This window comes from Monodelphis domestica, chromosome 8, assembly GCF_027887165.1.
Source record: "Monodelphis domestica isolate mMonDom1 chromosome 8, mMonDom1.pri, whole genome shotgun sequence".
Lineage (NCBI taxonomy): Eukaryota > Metazoa > Chordata > Mammalia > Didelphimorphia > Didelphidae > Monodelphis > Monodelphis domestica.
This window is the reverse complement of record NC_077234.1, coordinates 43225995-43243233: the sequence shown is the minus strand read 5'-3', so window position 1 is coordinate 43243233 and position 17239 is coordinate 43225995.

The window sequence follows — 17239 nt, the reverse complement described above, 5'->3', positions numbered from 1 at the left end:
TAACTGCCCAGTGCTGTACAACTGACACATTAGCACACTACCTAATTCTTCTTCTGATATATTCTGTCTATAATCTTGGGCAATCACTTCAGCTCTCTGGAGGTGGCAGTTTCCTCATCTATAAAATGATAGTATTGAACTAGACGGTCTCTGAGTTTTCCTCTAGCTCTGATCACATGCTTTCTCTAGGCCTCAGTTCTCCCATCCAATCCAATTGTTCCCAAATGAGGAAGCTGGACAAGAAGACACTCACACACAATATGAATGAAGTCCCTTCTACTTGTTCCCTCTTCTCCTCTTTTCTCTCAATCCATTAACGAGCAATTTTTAAGTGCCTTCCAAATACCAGGCATCTTGGTAGGTGAGGGAGATTCAGAGCCAAAAAAAAAAAAATCCCGCCCTCAAGTAACTTAGATTCTGTTGGGGAAAAGAATACAGTCATCCCTCGCTATATTACAGTTCACTTATTGTGGCTTCATTCTATTGCAGGTTTTAAAAAAAATCTAATTCTATATCATGAAGTTTTCGCTATATCACAGGATTTTATGGATGAATACCATACTGTAACAATGGAAATGCAGTTTGCCACTACTGCTTGCACAAGTTTGACAACATGAGATTGTACACGCACACTATTGGCTACTGGAATGGAAAGCAACCAACCATAGCACTGTGTTCAGTATCCTGAGTGCTGATTGGCTCAGTGACTGTAGCATTGGTCTGTTTGCTCTCCCACACTGTACCCATATGTTCAGCATGTCTCCTTATTCATTTCACATCAGTGTCTGATTGCTGAGCGTAGTATTGCTCTGAGGTGGTGTGTTTTTGTGAAGTTTGCAAAAGTTTGAATTTATTTCAAGCCCTTTGCCACCCAATAATTCTGTATATTCTAAGGCTTCTGGCAGTGAACCCAAGTACCAGAGGAAGACATTTACCATTAAAAAATAATAAAATAAATATAATGCTGCTACTTTGTGGATTTTCACCTATCATGGGGCGTCTCTGGTACATAACTTCCGTGATAGGTGAGGGATCACTGTATCTATATATTTAGAGATTGACTAGGGGACCAGTGATAATAAATAATAATACATAATATTAATATGTTAACATACCATAATAATATATCACATGTAATATTATACACTAATGGATTATAGTAATAATAATGTTTATTGACTGAGTCTTATCAATTGAATTACATGGGGGTGGTGGTTAAATTGTAGGCTATAAAGGACAGGTAGCAAGAGATATTAAGATTTGAAATAATTTCTGTTATTATTCAGTTGCCCGACTCTTCATGGCCTCCTTTGGGGTTTTCTTGGCAAAGCTAACCGAGTGGTTTGTCATTACCTTTTCTACAGATGAAGAATAGGATTAAGTGACTTGTCAAGTCTCAAGTCTAGTCTGAGACCAGATTTAAACACAGGAACACACGTTTTCCTGACCGGAAGCCCGATTTCTATCTACTGGACCACCTAGCTGCTCATTCAATTACCTTGCAGTAGTTAAATTTGCCTTATAAAAAAGGATTTGTGACCAGAAGTGGCCTACACCCAGAGAGACTCAGAAAAGCTTGGCAGCCTTCCACACAGACCAATGACAACAAAACAGATTAAGATGTAATTGGAAAATTCAGTTCAATAAACATTTATCTACATGTGGCTCAGAGCATACAAATAAGAAAAGGAGAGTCAGTCTCTGCCCTCAAGAAACATACCATCTAATATGGAAAGACAAGTTGTAACAGGAAACTGAAAAGGTTCCTTCACCCCCTCTACTCAAGGTGGGGGAGAAGAGAGGAAGGAATTGAAGCCAGGTAGAGCTGCTGATAGAAAACAGTCTAGGAAATGAAGGATGCTAGTCCAAGCCCTTCCTCAAAATGCTAGTTCCAGGAAGAACTCATCAGTGAGAAAAAGGTGGTTCAGGGATAGAGGGAGAAGGTGGTTAAGATTATTCTCTTCTGAGGATTTAAAGAAAAAGATGCCTCATTGATCCCTTTTCCTTCCTTCCTTCCTTCCTTCCTTCCTTCCTTCCTTCCTTCCTTCCTTCCTTCCTTCCTTCCTTCCTTCCTTCCTTCCTTCCTTCCTTCCTTCCTTCCTTCCTTCCTTCCTTCCTTCCTTCCTTCCTTCCTTCCTTCCTTCCTTCCTTCCTTTTTCCCTCCCTCTCTCCCTTCCTCCCTTCCTTTCTCCTCTATTTCAACCAAACAAAACAAGGACTATTTCAATCCTATATATTTGAAATAAGACTTAGTTTGGGAACACAAAATTTAACTTGTTTTGATGGAAAGACTCCCTGACTCTACCTTAGTGATTCCTTGAGAGGAGTCCACCATGTTTCTGAACTTCATCTCTTACAATCCCTCCTCTTTCTATTTACCAATTGGGCTCCTCTCATTCCATTTATTGTAGATTTTTTTTTCTGATTCTGCTTCTAGGTTAAAACAGAACTTTGTTGGATCCGGGATCTCCACTTACCTAAGGACTACAATTTGCTTTTTTAAAAAAGAAAAAAAAATATTTTGTGACCACCACCTGCATTCCTGGGGTCCAGGATTGAAGAATTTTTCACATACTCTTTCTGACCTGGGATTCCTCTAAAGCAGTGATGATGAACCTTTTAGAGACCAAGTGCCCAAATGGCACCCCTCATATTGCATGTGAGCCTCCTCCTTAACCCAAACAGGGGAGGGAGGAAATGCTCCCATTGGGCTGCTAGGCAGAGGGGTGGGTGATGTGAAAAATGTCCTCAGGTACAGAGGAGAGGGGGAGTGGAGCAGCCCTCTTTGGCATGTGTGCCATAGGTTCACCAACATGGCTCTAGACACTTGGGGTGTCCTGGGGACCCTATACCCCCATTCCATCTCCCTCTCCTCTCCAAGTTCTAAGAAAAAAGGACAATGGTCTAGCTTCTGTATAAGGGGATATAGAGCTCTTTACCAAGGAGAAAGAGAGTGGCTATTGGCACAGGAGTCATTAGGGCACAACTTCAGGGAATACTTGGGTCCTAGAAGCAGCAAGAGATCCAAAGGGCCTGCCTTAGCAACTGCTTCTCCTAATTGACAAATGTAGTACAGGTGGGATGGTTCAGTGGAGAAGCAATAGGAACAGAGGCAAAATCCTGAAGCAATAGAGATATAAATAGAAGAAATTAATACAATAGCAATTGATTTAACACTGATTAAACATCAGGCTTCTTTGCATTTGAGTAACTTGTCCCCATTGCCAATAAACTCCATCCCAGAAATCATCTTCTGATAGTCAGGGATAGGTCTCCTTAGTAAATTTGCTTCCTTTGTTCCAAGTTGCTTATAGAGATACTTGAGATGTCCTGCTAAAAACTTTTGCAAAGCATATCTCAATACAGCTTAGTACAGTTTTGATAAACACATAAGGAACAACACTCTTGCAAATAGATTTCTCCATCCCAGGTTCTGTAAGAAATATAGAAAGTTATGGGCCATAATTCTGAGCCCAAGATCCAAACTTCAGTTGTGGTAAGTTAAAGCTAGAGGTCCCATGGGTTTTTAAGCTATTTCTACAGGCTCTTGACAACAGATACAGATAGATAATTGATTAACAAAATCCAGATACTTAAAGTATGTTAGCTAGTGGCTGATAAATTCTAGTCATCAACTACTGATTCACTTGGTTGTTTGGGATATGTAATGTTCATACCTTCATCTTGTAATTTACATTATGCTCTCATCTTCCATTGAGCACTTGCTCTGATTATAGAAATTTGTCTTAAAAGGAAAAAAGCAGGGAATGGATGAAATAAACAGAGTGATTTGACTCTGACTTCAGGAGAGAACCAGATCTATCAGTCATTCATAGAGAAGCCAGGTTCAGGAATATTCAGAATCAAGTGGATCTACCAAGTTAGAAGGATCCCATCCCAGCTTGGGATGAGATTGTTCTCTCAACTTTTTTAAGGACCTGAACCAGTTACCATTCACATTTCTCTGAGCGCCTTGTGGCTTTTCTTGATGATCCAACAATAGTTAAGATCCAAAGAACTATCCCCTCAAATAGCAAATCTCACCAATTGTAGCTTAGAGTTGAAAAGTTTATATTCTTGGCAATCCATATTGTCTTGGAATTCCATAACCCCAAAAAGCATTTTTTTTACCTTTAGTTTTTTTTTTTTACACAGTGACTATATCACTATCACAGATCTATCTGTGAGCCCTCAAGTGCCTTAGACTTGCCCCACTTTGTCTGATAAAGGAGCTGTAGTAGGGAAATGAGACAGTTCTTAACCTCCAATTACAAAATAGATAGGAGATATCTTTACAGAAATACATTTTCTCATCTTTTCATTGAGTCAAAAAAAAAAGGGGTTAATCAAATAATGGCAGCTTATTGTGAAGACTGGATTTGGCTATCTCCTGATTGTAACAATGAAGGTACTTAGCTCTTCCTTGATAGTGAAGATAAAATTGTAATCCCTGGTATATTTTTAGATTTTAATCTCCAAAAGTGTTAACTCAGTATTTAAAGTAGATCTACCCATTTTAAACACAAGGTGCGAACTAACCACAAAAAGGTGTGAACACCCATTTCATGCATTGAGTGGGAGGTCTGTGACCCATGTGTGAAAGAGTGGGCCATCCTGGAGAGGAGCATCTACTGTGATTGGTAGATGTAAAAATTTCAGGAAGGTGACACAAGAGAAAAAGGTCTTTAAATAGAGGAAACAGAGGCACACAAAAAAAAAGAATAAAGAGTGAAGAAGAGTCACTTGGAGGAGAAACTGGAAGATAGACACTTGAGAGACTGGAAGAGCTTATACAGAAGATCTCAGACTGTTTTCCTTTTAGACGGTCACTATGATGAGTGAAAGGCTGACTTAATTTCCTTGTCTTTCTGGAGGTGTGAACCTCCGAGAAAGGCCCATCATCTTGAGACTCTTTTCCCCTGGCTGGAGCTTAGAATTTCTACCTGGCTCTGAGGAAGCAGAGCTCTCTCTCTCTCTCCCCTTTTATCTCTTCTTTAATATCTTCCCTCTATTGTAAAAATAAACTACCATAATTCCATTTACTTTAGTAATTCATTTTGGGATTTAGAAATTAAATCCCTGGTGACCACTAATTAATTATTTCAGTCAACAAATAAATCTAACATTATCTTACATTATCTCAAAACTTTCTCTCTAGTATTAATATTGGCTTCATCTCCTACCTCTTTGCCATATTGGGAGATGAGGAGAACACTCTTAGTGTTAAATATTGGTAATAGCTTACATTTATTAGCATCCAAACATTCACACATTTACCTTAACTACTACTCAATGACCCACAATAATCCAGATTTTTAAAAGACTGCACATTTTAAACATGATATTTTAGCACATTGGTTTGTCCAGTTCATGTCAGATATTAATTTAGTCCTTAGTACAAATTGATAAGCTGAGATAACAACTTACAATTAAACAAAATCCATGGTACATGCAGTTTGCATTAATTGCATGTTTATATTCAAACAATGAAATAATTCTTATCCTAAAATAAGAGCATTTAGTTAGGTATATTCCATATAGCATTTAACAGCATTCCAAACTATTGATACAAGTTCCATTTCAGATTTACAGATTTAGAACTTTTTCCTTCCTAATGCTAGTATTTTAACTTGTGGGCATTTTCCTAGACTGTAAAAAATATATATTTGCTTAGTCATTTCTTTTTTCTATAAAGATGGTGCTAAATTTCTGATATTTTAAGTTATTTGGATTAGTACATTTAATTAATCAGTGAGTAATTTCAGTTTGTCTCTCATCTGTGCATTGGACTGTTAGTTGCTTGTTGACCTCAAAACAAACTGCATCCTCTTTGAGCTGATAACAGAGCTTGCTTGGAATGGCCCTAATCACATCTCTGACAAGCAGACTAGCTACCTATTTTCAAGATTAAGAAAGACATTGGTCAGTTTTCAATTTTAATTTACTAGGATGAAAACCATTCATGATATCTTTAAAAGTTTAAATCATTTAACCATTTTATTCACTTTAAATCTCAATGAGATTCTGGGCCCAGGTGCTGGAGGTAGGAGGTTGGTCCAGCAGGCCAAAGACTTTAACAGCCTTTCTGGCATATTTACAGCTCCTTAAATATTGTATTTACTTCCATGTAGATGGCAAAATCACCCACAGAAAAAAGCAAGAAATTGTTTTAGATAAATCTATACAATTGGAGCAGAGGTAGGAGGTGGGGCTGAGGCAGGGGTTTAGGTCTATGTATCTAGACCACCCATCCTACTTGACTGAGGCCTTTCAACTTCCTGGTAGAGCTATTTTTAAATAAAACTGTTCATCCCCAGGGCAGAACTCCTGAGTATACAATCTTGGGGGCTGGACCTTTTTTGGTTTCTACCCTGGATCATAAGTGTCAAATCCAGGGGAAGGGCCCTTTCCTCTCCTGGCACTGGGTTATATGTCAGTACCTCATTTTTTAGACTTTCACAAACAATCAAGGACTGTGATCTGGGTGACCTCCTACAAGGTCTCTTCTGTGATTCATTGCAGGCACTGATCTAATTCTAACAAGCTGGCAAATCTGTGCCCATCCACAGCCAAGAAGTGACACAGGCTGCTCTTGCCTACACCAAAAATGGACCAAGCTCTTCATTAGTAAATTTCATTTTGATATACCAAAAAAATAAGCACTCAGTGCACTCCCTGGAAATGTCCCTACGTGGATCTTTGAGGTCATCCAACTCCTTATTTTACAGATGATGGAAATGGGCCACATAGAATTTGGTTTTCACAATGGCCTCATGAGGCTCCTTTCCCCCCATTTTAAAGGAATGAAAACCAAGGCTGAGATAAATCCCCAAATGTGAATTTGAACTCAGATCTTCCTTACTCCAAGTATAAGATACAACCTGTCATGCAACACTGCCTCTGAGTTTGGTCTGTTGTAATTTAGTCTAAGGGTAGCCAGACCACACTTTCCATCCAACCATAGCCCCAGGCACCTACCTTGCCATCTGCCCCACCTCAGCTCCTCTGGTTCCTCCATAACTTTCAGCCTCTACCTCTATCCACAATATATAATAAAATTAAAGCATTGCTTTTGTGATGAAACATGTATAACCCAGATCAAATTGCTTACCAGCTTTGGGAAGGGGGAGGGAAGAGACGAAGGGAGACAATATGAATCATATAAACTTCAGAAAATTTATGTGTAAAATTATGACATTGTAATTGGTAATTGGTAAAATAAAATATCTTTGCCCCCCCCCCCAAAACCCCCAAACAAACAGCCTCATTGCTTTTGGAAAGTGAATGGAATTCTTTTGTCCTGAGGTTCCTCTCACCATCCTTGTGACTTCCTAAGCCAAAATGGAAATTATAGTGTAAGCCCTTTGAAAATAAAGACTGTCATACTCTTACATTTGCATCCTAAGACCCAGCACTGTCCCTGGTATATAGTAGGTGTTTAAAAAAAATCTTTCCCACACCCTCAAAGGGGAAAAAACTTCATTCAAACAATATAGTCTTCCCAGAAAGTTAAGTTAAACAACAGAGACAATAATTGCATCTGGGAATACATGCAACCTTATGCTAGACAAGGTTTCTATTTGTTCAAAGAAAGATGGGGTACCTGCTTTGTGATAAGTTGGTGACAGTATTGTCCAGGGTTGTTGTAAGGACCCAGTAAACTAATGTAGGAATGTAAATCATTTTACAAATTTGGTAAATATCATCTAGTAGTAGTAGTAGTAGTAGTAGTAGTAGTAGTAGTAGTAGTAGCATCCAGTAGTAGTAGCAGTAGCAGCAGCAGCAGCAGCAGCAGCAGTAGTAGTAGTAGTAGTAGTAGTAGTAGTAGTAGTAGCAGCAACATCCAGTAGTAGTAGTAGTAGCATCCAGTAGTAGTAGTAGTAGCAGTAGTAGTAGCAGCATCCAGTAGTAGTAGTAGTAGCAGCATCCAGGAGTAGTAGTAGTAGTAGTAGTAATATTAACTTGAATTTGTTGCCATTTAATGTCATTTTCATTTATATAGTTGTAGCAGAAGCTGACATGTCTATGGGGCTTTCATTCTTTGCAGGGCTCTTCCCACTGGGTTGGAAGGAGAGGGAGGTCCCATTAGGTTTGGCTTGTTTCATTCTGTATCACTTCATACAAGTTTTCCCATTTTCTTGGAATTGTCCATGGGCTCCATTCCATATGGAGCAGTGATTGTCCATTCATTTAGCCAGTCCCTATTTAATGGGCTCAGAGTTGATTTCCATTTTAATTTAGTTTCTTGAAATTGCACAAGAACTCCTGAGATGTATTAAAATTGGTCCACTAATCTGTCCCTTTTTTTATGGTGTAATCAAAGTAATTACCCCTCCACCAAAGCCACTGGTGTTCCATACCCCCTCTATATATTTGAACCAATAATAACCACATATTAACTAGCATTTCTATAGAATTCTAAAGTTTATGAAGCACTTTACATATATTATCTTCTTTGATTCTCATCCTAACAATAACCAATTGAGTTTAGTGCATTTATTATTCCCATTTTATAGATAAGGAAACTGAGTCTGAGTGAGTGTAACTTTTTCATGATTTAGAAACCACTCTCTTCCAATCTCTCTTTCTAATCCAACACTCCAATGAACATTTATTAAGCATTTACTACAAGAGGCTGTGGGGTCCTGGTGGATAGAGAGCCAGTCTGGGAGTTGGAAGACCCAAATTCAAGCAGACAGCCTACTGATTGCATGGTCCTGGGGAAGTCACCACCTCCCACTGACCTAGGGGAAATGATTCATTTAGATGGAAGCCACCCAAGTTCTCATTTTATGGAGAAGAAAGGCATATACAAGGAACATCCTCATGTCTATTCTGCATCTCTCAAGAAGGACCTTGAATCTCAACCACTCTTCTTTCTGCTCCCATCCCTACGAACCATGGTCAATGTCAACACTGGGATGCAACAGACATGCCCCAAAGAAGCTGCATCATCCAGGCTGGCTGGACCTCTCTTCCATCACTACTGTCTGGGAGGGGGATGGACAAGGTTCTCTCGCACTGATTCCTAACCACTGAGACCTCACTCAAGAACTTTGGGAAAATAGGGAAAGAGCCTGCTTTGATTTCTAACCAATTAAACAGGCAGACCCCTTCCTTGGTCCTGGGTACTAAAAATAAAACAGCAGCTTCTCTTGTATTTTGTTCTCCTGCTGCCATCTAGAGGAGAAGAGACGCAAAGACAGCAGGACCCCCAAGTCCCAGGCAGCAGACCAGTCTTTGGAGTAAACAGATGGGGGTTACTTGGTGTGAAAGGTTCCAGGGTAGCCTTTCACAGGCGACCCAAGCACAAGGGGAATTTATGAATTGACTGAGCTTCTGGTTACTTGTTTATAAAAATTAGAGGGTCACTGAAGTCTTTTCTAGTTCTAGACCCAAGATTTGTCAGTCTATAAGAGAATTCAGGGTGATGCTCAAGGTCCAATTGGGAAGCTGGAGCTAACCTGGAGTCTCTTAGGCTATTCTGTCATATTCCACCACCCAAACTTGTATCCCTCCAATGTAACCATGTAAAATTTGGCTCCTGGAGGGCTCCCAGATCTTTCCTGATTTCTCTACCCTAAATCAATAAAATTTACTTTCAGAAATGGATTTGGCAAACGAATTCTCACTCAAATATCCATGACTGATAAGGCTTAAGGTGTGTTCCCTTCCTGAGATATTTGTACTTTCATTCGAATCATTCCAACAAGCATTAATTGCACTTTTTTTTTTTGCAAGATTTCCACCACCCCACCCCACTCTGGGGATGAAGTAGAATACAAAAATGACTTCTTTTGTTTCTTTGAAGAATTAAGTTTTTACTTACTCAATAGAATGAACTCTAATTTTATATTTCTATTATATGTGTGTGTGTGTGTGTGTGTGTGTGTGTGTGTGTGTGTGTGTGTGTATGTATGCATCTAAAAGATGGTAGTGATGGATGATGATGGATAGTCTGAGCACTCTCAGCTCAAAAAGAAAGAAGTAGTGGAGGGTAAAACTAAAGGTTTTGCTGCTAGTTGGCAAAGTAAATTGAGAGTTGCACTTGGAGTAAGAAACACCTGAATTCAAGTCTAGCTTCAAATACTTAACTGTATGATCTTGGGCAAGTCATTTATTTGTTTTGTGCCTCAGTGTCCTTATCTATAAAACAGGGATAATAGCCGCACCTACCTCCCAAGGTTATTCTGAGGATCAAATGATGTAAAATATGTAAAGTGCTTTGCAAACACCAAATCAATATATAAATGCTAGCTCTTATTATTATTGTATTATTATTATAATTATTAAAGAAAACTTGGTAGGATACCTACCTAAGCAAAGTCATTCCAAGTGATTTGAAGAAGGAGTACTAAAAAAAAACAGAAGAAAAATAGTAGAAGATTTTCAAAAACATTTTTAAAAACTGATCATATTGCAGACTAGAACCAGCACCCTTTGACCCTAATATCATACACAGTTCTATGGCACTTTTTAAAAAAATTCAAAGATATTTTATTTTCTCAATTTCATGTAATAATTTTTAAATGATATTTTTTATTAGAGATATTAAGTGTAAATTCCCCTCCCAGATTTTTGCTTTCCTTCTAATCTTGATTGCATTGGTTTTGTTTTTACAAAAGCTTTTACATTTAATATTATCAAAATTATCCATTTTACATTCTGTAATGCTCTATATTTCTTTTTGGTTATATATTCTTCCTTCCTTCATAGATCTGACAGAAAAACTATTCCATGCTCCTCTAATTTGCTTATGGTATCACTCTTTATATCTAAATTATATGTCCTTGTTGATATACAAGGAAAGATGTTGGTTTATCCCTAGTTTCTGCTATAGCATTTTCCATTTTCTCCTCAAATTTTTCTTCAATAGTGAGTTTCTGTCCAAAAAGCTTGGATCTCTGATTATTGCTTTATAATATAGTGTGTGATCTAGTACTGCTAAGCTACCTTCCTTCACATTTTTTCATTGATGTCCTTGATATTCTTGATATTTTATTCTTCCACATGAATTTCATCATATTTTTCTTTATAAAATATTTTTGGGTAGTTTGATTGGTATGGCAGTAAATAAGTAAATTACTTTATGTGGCATTATCATTTTTACTGTATTGGATCAGGCCACCTATGAGCAATTAATGCTTTCTCAATTGTTTACAATTCACCTTGTAATGACAATTTTCAACATGTTTTCCAAAATTATAAGATCCAAATTGCCTTCCTCCATCTCTTCCCTTCCTCCTCTCTTTGAGATGGTAAGCAATTTGATCTGGATGATTCTTTGGTGCTTTTTGCAAAAGATGAAGAAATGGCATTAAAGAAATGAACAAAGATGGGGAAAGGAACTAGATTAGAATGTAGCAATTAACATTATCTATAGAGATCGATTTTTTTTTCTTAATTTTAAAATAATTTCTTATTGGCCTAGTCAAGACAACCTCATTGTGGTCAAATGACTGTCTTGATCATCATAAGACAAATGGAAACTCCTGGCCCAGGTACATATTTACATTTTGGGGATCCCATTATTCTATCCCTCCTTTGAACATCCCCAAACATCTTTAACTGGTGATAGTTAATTAAGAGCCCATCTATCAGACCCTCTACCCTTCCCAAGCTGACAGGTGAGGTTTTGCACATCCACAGGAAAAGTATTATTATAGAACTTTTCTTTACAGCCAAAGGTCTGTGAAAGGATCGCATTTCTCAGGACAAAGAGAATACAAAAATGTATATAGACTGAATGAAGCCAGATCAGGAATTCTCCCTAATGTAGCCTTTATAACTCAAGATCCTGATATAAAAATAATACAATATGTAAAAAATTAACTTCTTACAGGATCAAGTTTATATAGAAGAGAGATCTACTAGAGGAGATTATGGGGATATTGAAGGACTGATTTATAAGGTATATAAACCAAAGTAGTGGAAAAATTCTTGGAACTTATTGATACTAAAACCAAAACCAAAACCAACCCTAAACTGATGACTAAGATAATATCAACAACTATTGAAATTTACACAAAATCTCCATGATAGCCATAAATATTAGAATTAAAGACATTCTTGATAATGATATTAGTAAGGAACAAATAGGTTTTCCCATCTCATACTTGATTGGAAAATGTAGAGATGCCATTTTTGGATGATGTCTACCAGGATCTTTTTTTTTTTTAAGCCTTTACTTTTGATTTAGAATCTTTAGATTCTGTGGATTGGTTCTAAGGTAGGAAAGGGGTAAGGGCTAGGCAATGAGGATTAAGTGACTTGCCCAAGGATACATAGCTAGTAAGGACCTGAGGCCAGATTTGAACTCGGGAAGATGAGTCTTCCTTGCTCCAGGTCTATTACTTTATGTACTGTACCACCTAACTCCTAAGCACTTTATTAGTACTTGTTCACTTGGGATATATATGCTCACCCAGAGTATCTGTTCAGTGATGCAGGTGATCCTTTAGGCAGTCTAGGTCAAGTATAGGGATACAGTAAGGTTCTCCAGGTGCTTCTATTTGCAGATAACATTGTGCTGATGATATCAAGCTCCAAGACATTGCGTAGCCTCCTGGAGATCACGCAGAGGAGTTTGTCTTGTCCATTGATAATAGAAAGACCATATGGAATAGTGTATGTGTATATGCATATATGTATAAGGGTATATGTATATGCACATCCATATATACTGGAAGAAGCCAATGCAGCTGATAAACTGAGTCCAGAGATGAAAAAGAGGCAAAGTGGCTTGCTTGGCTCTGGGGAAATTATCAACCACTTCTGTGGATACCCCACTCCCCACCCCAAGCTTTCCGTGAAAGCAAAGAGCCATGATTTCAAATAAAATGTCCTATTGGTTTTGCCAAAGGGTAGGAAGATAGGGAATGCCATTGTCTTTGAAGAATTAAGGTTGAGCATCACACAGCAGAAAGGAGGTGCCATAGTGCATAGAGCATCAAGCCTGGAGTCAGGAACACTCCTCTTCCTGAGCTCAAATATGGTCTCAGACACATATTAGATGTGTGACCCTGGCCAAGTCATTTTACCCTGTTTGCCTCAGTTTCCTCATCTGTAAAATTAGTCAGAGAAGGAAATAGTAAACCATATCTTTGTCAAGAAAATCTCAAAAGGGGTGAGTAAGAGTTGGATATGACTGAAACAACTAAAAAACAACAATACCACATATCACACAGAGAGGAATGAAAAGAGGAATGGTGGGTGTGAGTATGGTGCAATCTTGAATGAATGAGGAACCTTGAAGAGCAGGTGGGAAGGATGTCATCTATATATACACATGCAAAATATAAATAATACATGCATGTAAAACATGTCACACATGTAATACAACACAACATGATACATACATAACACTCTGTTATCACCCTCCAGCAATGAGTCTCTGAAATAAGACCTGCTCCTTGCCAATGCCAAGCCCCAAACTTGTGCTTTTGATTCCACCCCTTCCCATCTTTTTCAGGTGCTTCACCTCCAATAATCCTCTTTTCCCCTAATTTTCAATTAATATTCAGTGACTCCTTCTCCGCTGCTTTCAAAGATATTCAAGTCACCCCTATCAATCAAACAAACCCTCATTTGCTACCCTTCAGGCTTTTATTCTATGGTTCTCTTCTTCTCAGTGAAATTTCTAGATTAAACTGTTCATACTTGTTCTCTCCCCAGTCCCCTCTCATTTTCTCAAGTCTTCCTACTCCACTATCAATTATATATCATCTGCTTTTCAGCTTTACCACTTGGCAGAAATTACTCTCTCCATTTCCCAATGGTATCCTAAAAATTAAAAATGGCGGCCTTTATTTAGTCATGCTTACATTCACAGCAGTGTTCAAGACTATTTATGATCCCTCTTCCTGGATGCTCTCTTCTCCCTCTGCTTCTGTAACACTTCTTCCTTCTAGCTTTCCTGCCTGGCTGATAACTCATTCTCAGAATCCTTTGATGTGTTATCATCCCCTAAGCTCACACCAACCTCTGCCCTGGACCCTCTTCTTGCTCTATAACCTCTCATTCTGTGATCTTATGGACTCAAATGGGTACAATGCTTATTGATTCCATTTCCAAAACTAACTTGTATGTCTTCTCTCTGATTGTTCACATAGTGCCTAGCTCAGACCCTCATCTCTTCTTTCCTGAACTTCTGTAAAAACCTCTGAATTGGTCCCTTAGCTCCTACTTTTATCTTGCTGTATCCTATCTTCTCCACAAATAGCAAAATTCTCTCTCTCAAGCACAAATCTGGCCACATCACTTCTTTACTTAAGAAATTCATGCCTGGGATGACTTTCTTTCTGCCTTACCTCTGCCCACTTCTTATAGTCCTTAACTTCTTCCAATGGTACTTTCAGATGCTACCTCCTAAGCAAGCCTTTCCTGATCCCCTTAGTAGTTAGCACTCTCTCTTATTCGATTATCTGGCATTTGGTTATCTTTATAAATGTTGTATCTTCCCAGTAGAACATATGCTCCATATCCATTCATTTTACCATCTAGCTGCTTCATATACTCTCATTCAGTCATTTAGCAACCCCCAGTCTCTGAATATCTATTTTGTTTCTGTATTTTTGTGATCACTAAAATATTAGTGATAAAACATAAAATCTGTTTTCCTATTAATAATCTCCTTGAGCTATATTCCAGTATAGTGAAATATTTGAGTCAAAGGATATGAACCATTTAGTAACTTTTTCTAGCATCATTCCCAGTTGCTTTCCAGAATTTTTGTACCAAATTAACAACTATATTGGCAGTGAATCAGCATGTTTGTCTTTCCATAGATCCTTTACTGTTTCTCTCTCTTTTCCCAAGTAAGAATTACATATAGGTGATGCAGTGGATAGAGTGCAGTGCTTGGAGTCAGAAAGACTTTCCTGAGTTCAAATCTTTTGAAGTTGTTCTTTTTTAATTAGCCAGCTCATCATTTCTTATGGCACAGTAATATTCTGTCACAACCATACAACACAATTTGTTTAGCCATTCCCAAATTGATGGGCATCCCCTTAGTTTCCAGTTCTTTGCCACCACAAAGAGAATTGCTATAAATATTTTGGAACATATAAATTCTTTCCCTTTTCCCATTATCTCCTTGGAAAATAGACCCATTTGGGCCTAAGGGTATACACAATTCTATAATTCTGGGTGTAATTCCAAATTACTCCCAAAATGGTTGGATTATTTCACAGCCCCACCAACAGTATATTAATGACCCTATTTTTTCACATCCTCTCCAACATTTGTCATTTTGCCCTTTTGCTATTTTAGCCAATCTGACAGGTGTGAGATGATATCTCAGAATTATTCTTTTATCTAATCTATAGTGATTTAGATAATTTTCCCATATACTTATATATGGCTTTTATTTCTTCAACTAAACATTTTCTGTTCATATCTTTTGCCCATTTATCAATTGGGGAATGGTTCTTATTCTTATAAATTTGATAGTGCTCTCTCTATATTTTAGATGTGAGACCTCTGAGAGACTGTCTATAAAATTCCCCTCCCTCAATTTTCTGCTTTCCTCCTAATCTTGGCAACATTTATTTTATTCATACAAAAATTTTCCAATTTGATGTACTCAAAATTATCCATTTTACATCTCACAATGCTCTCCATCTATTTTTGACTCATAAATTCACCTCCTATCCATAAATCTGATATGTAATATGTTCCTTTTGTTCTAATTTACTTGTGATAGCTACTTTTATGCACATATGATATATCCATTTTGACCTTATTTTAGTCAATGGTGTAAGATATTGGTCTATACCTAGTTTCTGTCAAACTACTTTTTGGTTATCCCAATAATTTTTAACAAATAGTAATTTCTAATTCTCCAAACTTGAGCCTATGTTTTTGTCAAATACAAGGTAACTATAATCTTTGTTGTATGTCTTTTCTGTACCACATATCTACCTTCTATTTCTTTGCCAGTACCAAATAGTTTTAATAATTACTGCTTTATAATATAATTTAAAATCTGATACTGCTAGACTTCCTTCATTTACATTTTTCATTAATTTTTTGATATTCTTAATCTTTTGTTCTTCCAAATGAATTTTGTTATTATCTTTCTAGCTCAATAAGATTTTTTTTTTAATTTAATTGGGTTGGCTTTGAATGAGTAGATTAGTTTACATAGAATTGTCATTTTAATTATATTGACTCTGCCCATCCATGAACAACTAATATTTCTCCAATTATTTAGATCTGACTTTATTTGTATAAAGAGTATTTTATAATTATGTTCATGTAGTTCCTAGGTCTGTTTTGGCATTTGGGTCATATTTTATACCTGTTGCACCAAACTATTAATTCTCTTTTCAGTTCTTTCATAGACTATTTCTTTTCCATATTTCTCCCTATTCTGTTCTAATTTTATTTATAATCATACTTTTAACTATTAAAAAACCTCTGCTTCATTTCTTTAAGGAATTCCAGTTGAATTTGGGTCCAACTTTGTGTTTTTCTTTAAGTTTTGCTTGAAAATATTTTGGAGTCATTTTCTTTTGTGTTTGTGTCTTGAGCATTCCTGTCACCACAGTAGCTTTTTATGGTGGGAATCTTTTTATTTTAAACCTTTATGTTCCATCTTGGAATCAAGGCAGAAGAGTGGTAAGGGCTAGGCAATAGGAGTTAAGTGACCTGCCCAGGGTCACCCAGCTAGGATGTATCTGAGGTCAGATTTGAACCCAGGACCTCCCATCTCTGGGCCTGACTCCCAATCCACTGAGCTACTTAGTTGCCCCCTTGGGGACCTTTTTTGTTGCTCATTCATTCCTGAATTTGGATTTTATTTGGGGGTCATAGCTATGCACCTCTGGAGGGGATATCTCACCTGAGTTTCTTTCTTTTTTCTTTTTTTTTTAGGTAATGCGTGTTTTTTATTCCAGGATCAGTACCAGAGACCAGCAAACTTTTAGTGTTCCTTATAGCAGTCTTATTCAAGCCAAAGTCTGATTGCCAACTTCCTGACCTTTGCTTGGTTCTGAGAAACATACCTGTTGGCTTCACCCTAGTTGGAGTTCTAGTAGATTACTGCTGGACTCAGCCCACTATCAGCCAGTGAGAGCAATCTCTGCAAGTTCAGAGTGACAGAAATGCAGGCTTCTTTTTGGTCCAGGATTCCTGCCTTAATCATTCCACTAAAGCCATCAAGTGGGCTGGAGATTGGAGCAGACACTCTGCTCAGTTCCTAGAACCAGAGCTATATAGCTTCTGCTTATTTCTGAAC